General features: G+C 34.7%; 1 non-coding gene across 1 annotated transcript; it reads right to left on the bottom strand.

Moving 5' to 3' along the window:
• Positions 1 to 1,465: 1,465 nt before the first annotated feature.
• On the bottom strand, positions 1,466 to 1,538 carry TRNAK-CUU. The gene has a single exon. It is a non-coding gene; the product is annotated as a tRNA-Lys (tRNA).
• Between the last annotated feature and the right edge of the window lie 5,892 nt (positions 1,539 to 7,430).

Below are 7,430 nucleotides of genomic sequence, written 5' to 3'. Positions count from 1 at the left end.
AAATTAACATGTGATTTCAGTTGCTCATCATGAAGGGAAGCTGTCTGACCCATCAAGCCATAGAATTTGGATTTCACAGTAACACTCTATTAAGAAATAGAGGCAGTATACACAAGATCATAGTTTTGTTTATATACTTAGAAGCAGATTGCTGCATCATATGGTTAACTCAACGTCTAACATTTTGAGGAACTGTCAACTTGTTTTCAAGAGCAGCTGCATAATTTTACAACCCCACCAACAATGTAAAAGAGTACCAATTTCTCCACAACCATGCTAACATTTGTTATTTTTTCTCTTTTTATATAGTTATCTTATTAGATGTAAAGTATTATCTTATTGTGACTTTGATTTGTTATTTCCCTAATGACTATTAATGTTGAGGATTAATTGAATTTTCATGCACTTGATGATTTAAATAATCTTTTGGGAGAAAGTTTTATTCAAACTCTTTGTCCAGTTTTAAATTTTCTTATTTGTCCTTTTATTGGTGACTTGTAACTTCTTTATTTTTTAATATAAGTCCCTTATCATATATATCATTTTCAAATATTTTTTTTTCCCATTCCATTGATTATTTTCTCTCTTTTGTGATGTCTTTGAAACACAGTTTTTAATTTTGATGAAGTTCAATTACTTAATTTTTTGTTGTTGTCACTTTTACTTCTCATGTTTTAGCTATGAAACTATTGACTTTCCAAGATTGCAAAGATTACTCATATTTTATGTTAAGCATTGTATAGTTTTCACTCATTCATTTAGGTCTATGGTCCATTTTGTATTAGTTTTGTATGTGATATGAGATAGGCATCCAACTTTATATTCACTTACATGTATCAACATGTAAGTGTTGTATCAACACTATCTGTTGAAGACGATTTACTCCTACATTGAATTATCTTGGCACCTATGTCCAAAATTAATTCACCATAAATGTAAGGGTTTATTTACTTCCAATTCTATATATATATATATATATATATATATATATATATATATTTATATATCTATCCTTATTCTAGCACACACTGTTTGTATTACTGTGGCTTTGTAGTGAGTTTGTAAATCAGGAAGTCAGAGTACTCCAATTTTGTCCTCCCTTTTCAAGAAGTGTTTTAGGGGGAGCAAAGATAGGTCCCTTCAATTTTAAGATCAGCTTCCCAATTACTGAAAAAAAATGTAGCTGGGATTCTGATAGGGATGACTTGCACTGAATTTGTACATGGGTTTGTGGAGTATGGCCATCTTAGCAGTATTAAATATACTGATTCAGAGACTAATGTTTTTCTATTTATTTTGGTTTTCTTTCATTACTTTACTTTCACAGTGCTTTAGAGTATCCAGTGTATGTCTTGAACTTTCTTTGTTAAATTGATATCTAATTATTTCTTTTTTTTTTGATGCTAATGTAAATAGAATTCTTTTCAAGGTTTTACTTTTGCATTGTTCATTGCTAAAGAGTACTCACCCAATGTGGGGCTCGAACCCACAACCCTGAGATTAAGAGTCTCATGCTCTACCAACTGAGCTAGCCAGGCAATCCCTGCATTGTTCATTTCTAGTATATTGATATGCAATTGACTTTTGTATGCTGACTTATATCCTGCACCTTTCTGAATTCATTTATTAGTTTTAATTGTAATTTTGTGGATGCCTTAGGCTTTTCTGTATACAAGATCAATTCATCTAGAAATGGAGATAGATTTACTTCTTCTTTCCACTCTGAATGGCTTTTAGCTTTCTTTTTTTCCCTTTACCCTGGATGGAACTTCCAAGACAATATTGAATAGAAGTGGTAATAACAAACATCTTTATTTTCTGCATGAACTTAGGTCAAAGTTTTAGTCTTTTTTCCTTCTGATGATGTTAGCTGTGTATTTTTCATAGACTTTGTTAAGTTGAGGAAGTTCCCTTCTAACCCTAGTTAGTTGAATTTTTTTTTTTATCATAAAAGGGTTTGGGTCCTGTTAAATGGTTTTTATCTATTGAGATGATCGTGCTGTTCTTATTCTTTATTCTGGTGCAATAGAATCAGCTGTAAATGTTATTGAAGATTCCCTGTACATAGCCACTTTTCTCTTGCTGCTTTCAAGAATCTCTCTTTGCCTTTGTCTTTCAATGTTTTCACCATGGCATCTGGGATCTGGATCTTAGTAGGAGTTTTTTGAACTTCTTAGACATGTATTTAAATATTTTTCATCAGAGCTGAAGATTGGAAGTTTTCAGTCATTATTTCTTTGGGTATTTTTTCTGTTCCCTTTCACTCTCCTCTCTTTCTGAAACTCCCATTATACTTATGTTGATATGCTTAATTGTCTCATATTTTTCTGAGGTACTGTTCATTTATTGTCTGTTCTTTTGTCCCTCTGCTCTTTGGGTGGTAAAATTTCTATTGCGTTATATTTCAGTTTGCTGATTCTTTCTTCTGCCAGTTCAGATTTCCTCTTGCTCAGTTCTAGTAAATTTTTTTAAAAAATCATTTATTGTGCTTTTTAGCTGCAGAATTTCTATTCGGTTTTCATTATAGCTTCTGTCTATTGATATTCTCTACTCAGTAAGACACTATTTTCATCCTTTCCTTTAATTCTCCAGACATGGTTTTCTTTAACTCTTTGAGCATGCTTGAAATAACTGATTTAAATTTTATGTCTAATGTAATTCATGTCTGGGCTTCCTCAGGTACAGTTTGTATTAAACTGCTTTTTTCTTGTTTGTAAGCCATACTTTTTTGATATTTTGAATATCTCCTAATTATTGCTGAAAACCTTCATATTTTATTTATATATTTTTTAACACCTTAATTGGAGTATAAATGCTTTACAATAGTGTGTTAGTTTCTGCTGTATAACAAAGTGAATCATCTATATATACATATATACTCATATCTCCTCCCACTTGCATCTCCCTCCCATCCTCCCTAACCCACCCCTCTAGGTGGACACAAAGCACCAAGCTGATCTCCCTGTGCTATGCTGCTGCTTCCCACTATCTATTTTACATTTGGTAGTGTATATATGTCCATGCCACTCTCTCACTTCATCCTAGCTTGCACTTCCCCCTCCCCGTGTCTTCAAGTCCATTCTCTATGTCTATGTCTTTATTCCTGTCCTGCCCCTAGGTTCATCAGAACCTTTCTTTTCTTTTTTCTTTTTTTTTAGATTCCATATATATGTGTTAACATTCAGTATTTGTTTTTCTCATTCTGACTTACTCCACTCTGTATGACAGTCTCTAGGTCCATCCACCTCATTACATATAACTCAATTTCATTTCTTTTTAGGGCTGAGTAATATTCCATTGTATATATGTGCCACATCTTCTTTATCCATTCATCTGTCGATGGACACTTAGGTTGCTTCCATGTCCTGGCTATTGTAAATAGAGCTGCAATGAATGTTGTGGTGCATGACTCTTTTTGAATTATGGTTTTCTCAGGGTATATGCCCATTAGTGGGATTGCTGGGTTGTATGGTAATTCTATTTTTAGTTTTTTAAGGAACCACCATACTGATCTCCATAGTGGCTGTATCAGTTTACATTCCCACCAACAGTGCAAGAGGGTTCCCTTTTTTCCACACCCTCTCCAACATTTATTGTTTATAAATTTTTTGATGATGACCATTCTGACCAGTGTGAGGTAATACCTCATTGTAGTTTTGATTTAATTTCTCAAATGATTACTGATGTTGAGCCTCCTTTCATGTGTTTGTTAGCAATCTGTATATCTTCTTTGGAGAAATGTCTATTTAGGTTTTCTGCCCATTTTTGGATTGGGTTGGTTTGTTAAATCTTCATATTTTAAATAATATACTATAGCACTCTGGAATTAAGGCTCTCCTCCTTCTAGTTTGTTGTTGCTTTTGTTCCTATTTATTAGTGACTTTTCTGAACAAGATCATCTGCTTTTCCAGCATCCAGTCTGGGAGATATAAGACAAGAAGAAAGACCAAGGAATTCACCACCATGTTGTCCTGAGAACCCTAACTATTCTACCTTCCTCTCTCCACCTTTCTGTGTCTTCATATGTTTGTCCTATAGATAATATCCAGGAATATTTCTGTTGTACTTAAGGAGAGTAATAGAGAAATGTACATCTACTCCATCTACCCAGAAGTGGAAACCCCAATGTTGTTCACTTTTAAAATCTAGTTTAGATATGGAGAACTTACTATTAATTCAGTGATGGTTTTTAAGGGAAATGTGAGCTTACAACTATCATATGATTGAAAGGAAATAAGGATCTCTTTTTTTTTATAGATCTTTGAAATACCTATTCAAGTGCTTACTCAAGTGAGATCTCATCTCCAATATATTGGTGATTCTAAATTTATCAACTCTTAAATAATCAAACTTTCTACAGTGTCTCATAAATGAGAAAAATTATAATTTTTTTAGCATTTTAAGTTTGTTAGTAGGGAATTAGAGATTCTCTTTGTATTAGTCTGCTCAAGCTACCATAATGTAATAACACAGACTTGGTGGCTTAAACAATAGAAATGTATCTTCTCATCAGTCTGGAGGCTAGAAAGCCCAAGGTCAAAGTGTTGGCTGATTCATTTCCTGGTGAGCTCTCTCATGGCTTGTAGGTGGTTACCTTCTTTTCAGATACCCACTCCTCAACAGATGGCCTTTCTTCAGTGTGTACACATGGAGAGAGCGACAGAGAAAGAGAAAGAGGCTCTCTACCTTGAGGACCTCATTTAATCTTAATTACTTCCTAAAGACCTTATCTGTAAATATAGTCACATTGGCACACTGGGGATTAGAGCTTCAACCTATGAATTTTTGGGGGGAGCACAGTTTCATTCACAGCACTCTTCTATTCACTTTTGTTCCCAGCACCAAAGCAGAGCTGGTATATATTATTCACAATAAAATGTGCTTTCTACGTGAATGTGTGAATATATGAATGGATGTTGAAAGAATGGATGGATGCAATCATGAATGTATCAGTCACTAGAAGGGCTACTATTTTATAACTTAATTTAATTTATTTTTTTTTATACAGCAAGTTCTTATTAGTTACCCATTTTATACATAATAGTGTATATATGTCAATCAAAATCGCCCAATTCATCACACCCCCACCACCCCCACCATATTCCCCCCTTGGTGTCCATGTGCTGTTCTGTACATCTGTGTCTCAATTTCTGCCCTGAAAAACGGCTCATCTGTATCATTTTCCTAGGTTTCACATATATGTGTTAATATACAATATTTGTTTTTCTTTTTCTGACATACTTCACTCTGTATGACAGCCTCTAGATCCATCCATGTCTCAGTTTCATTTCTTTTCATGGCTGAGTAATATTCCATTGTATATATGTACCACTTCTTCTTTAACCATTCATCTTTTGATGGGCATTTAGGTTGCTTCCATGTACTGACCATTATAAATAGTGCTGCAGTGAACATTGGAGTGCATGTGTCCTTTGAATTATGGTTTTCTCTGGGTATATGCCCAGTAGTGGGATTGCTGGATCATATGGTAATTCTATTTTTAGTTTTTTAAGGAACCTCCTTACTCTTCTCCGTAGTGGCTGTATCAATATACATTCCTACCAACAGTGTGAGAGGTTTCCGTTTTCTCCACACACTCTCCAGCATTTGTTGTTTGTAGATTTTCTGATGATGTCCATTCTAACTGGTGTGAGGTGATACCTCATTGTAGTTTGGTTTGCATTTCTCTAACAATTAGTTATGTTGAGCAGATTTTCATGTGCTTCTTGACCATCTGTATGTCTTCTTTGGAGAAATGGCTATTTAGGTCTTCTGACCATTCTTGGATTTTTTTTTTTTTTTAATATTGAGCTGCATGAGCTGTTTATATATTTTAGAGATTAATCCTTTGCCCATTGATTCATTTACAAATATTTTCTCCCATTCTGAGGGTTGTCATTTCATCTTGTTTGTAGTTTCCTTTGCTTTGCAAAAGCTTTTAAGTTTCATTAGGTCCCATTAGTTTATTTTTTATTTCCATTGCTCTAGGAGGTGGGTGAAAAAGATCTTGCTGTGATTTATGTCAAAGAGTGTTCTTCCCATGTTTTCCTCTAAGAGTTTTATAGTGTCCAGTCTTACATTTAGGGCTCTAATCCATTTTGAGATTATTTTTGTGTATGGTGTTAGGGAGTGTTCTGATTTCTTTGTTTTACATGTAGCTGTTGTTGTCTGGTTTTTATCAGGGTGATGGTGGCCTCATAGAATGAGTTTGGGAGTGTTCTTTCCTCTGCAATTTTTTGGAAGAGTTTGAGAAGGATGAGTGTTAGCTCTTCTCTAAATGTTTGATAGAATTCACGTGTGAAGCCATCTGTCCTGGGCTTTTGTTTGTTGGAAGATTTTTAATCACAGTATCAATTCATTACTTCTGAGTGGTCTGATCATATTTTCTATTTCTTTGTGGTTCAGTGTTGGAAGGTTATACCTTTCTAAGAATTTGTCCATTTCTTCCAGGTTTTCCATTTTATTGGCATAGAGTTGCTTGTAGCAGTCTCTTAGGATGCTTTGCATTTCTGCTGTGTCTCTTGTAACTTCTCCTTTTTCATTTAAAATTTTATTGATTTGAGACCTCTCCCTCTTTTTCTTGATGAGTCTGGCTAATGTTATATCAATTTCGTTTATCTTTTCAAAGAACCAGCTTTTAATTTTATTGATCTTTGCTATTGTCTTTTTTGCTTCTCTTTCATTAATTTCTGCTCTGATTTTATGATTTCTTTCCTTCTACTAACTTTGTTTTTTGTTTGTTCTTCCAGTTCCTTTAGGTGTAAGTTTAGGTTGTTTATTTGAGATGCTTGTTGTTTCTTGAGGTAGAATTTTGTTGTTGTTGTTGTTCCAGTACATGGGCCTGTCACTGTTGTGGCCTCTCCCATTGCAGAGCACAGGCTCCAGACGCACAGGCTCAGCAGCCATGGCTCACGGGCCCAGCCATTCTGAGGCATGTGGGATCTTCCTGGATCGGGGCATGAACCCATGTCCCTGCATTGGCAGGTGGACTCTCAACCACTGCACCACCAGGGAAGCCCTGGGGTAGGATTTTATTGCTATAAACTTCCCTCTTAGGTCTGCTTTTGCTGCATCCCCTAGGTGTTGGATCATCGTGTTTTCATTGTCATTTGTCTGTAGGTATTTTTTTATTTCCTTTTTGATTTCTTCAGTGATCTCTTGGTTAAATAGTAATGTATTGTTTAGCCCCCGTATTTTTGTCTTTTTAAATTTTTTTTCCATCTAACTGATTTCTAATCTCATAGCATTGTGGTGAGAGAAGATGCTTGATATGATTTCAATTTTCTTAAATTTACTGAGGCTTGATTTGTGACCCAAGATGTGATCTATCCTGGAGAATATTCTGTGCGCACTTGAGAAGAAAGTGTAATCTGCTGGTTTTGGATGGAATGTCCTATAAATATCAATTAAATCTATCTGATCTATTGTGT

This window comes from Phocoena sinus, chromosome 2 (assembly GCF_008692025.1).
Source record: "Phocoena sinus isolate mPhoSin1 chromosome 2, mPhoSin1.pri, whole genome shotgun sequence".
Lineage (NCBI taxonomy): Eukaryota > Metazoa > Chordata > Mammalia > Artiodactyla > Phocoenidae > Phocoena > Phocoena sinus.
The sequence above is the reverse complement of the archived record's forward strand: the minus strand, read 5'-3'. Positions and strand labels throughout refer to the sequence as shown.